Genomic DNA, 355 nt, shown 5'->3' with positions numbered 1-355 from the left:
TCTTGTGTTCTTACTGTTCTCTCTGTTGAAAACCCCATTTGTCATCCTAACGTTGCGTTGCATGTTATTCCTTCATAATGCGTTTCGTCCAAGATGTGGGAAAGTGAGAGAGGTGTTTGCTTTATTGATCCTTCTGGAGAAGGGTCCTCACTGTACAGTACACTTCGAAGGACAAGCCTGCCCAAACTGGCTTTGGTTAGGCTGTTGGAGAGATGAGACTTGTTTTCCTCCAAGCTGAATTAATCTTGAAGAAACAGACTACCTCCGCCTAACGTCTTTCTGCTACCACGGTTTGAATTCCATTCTAGAGGTGAATTAAAAATATATATACATCTGGGATGGCTGCTTCTGAGCA

This window comes from Syngnathoides biaculeatus, chromosome 15, assembly GCF_019802595.1.
Source record: "Syngnathoides biaculeatus isolate LvHL_M chromosome 15, ASM1980259v1, whole genome shotgun sequence".
Classification (NCBI taxonomy): Eukaryota; Metazoa; Chordata; class Actinopteri; order Syngnathiformes; family Syngnathidae; genus Syngnathoides; species Syngnathoides biaculeatus.
This window is presented reverse-complemented; position numbering follows the sequence as displayed.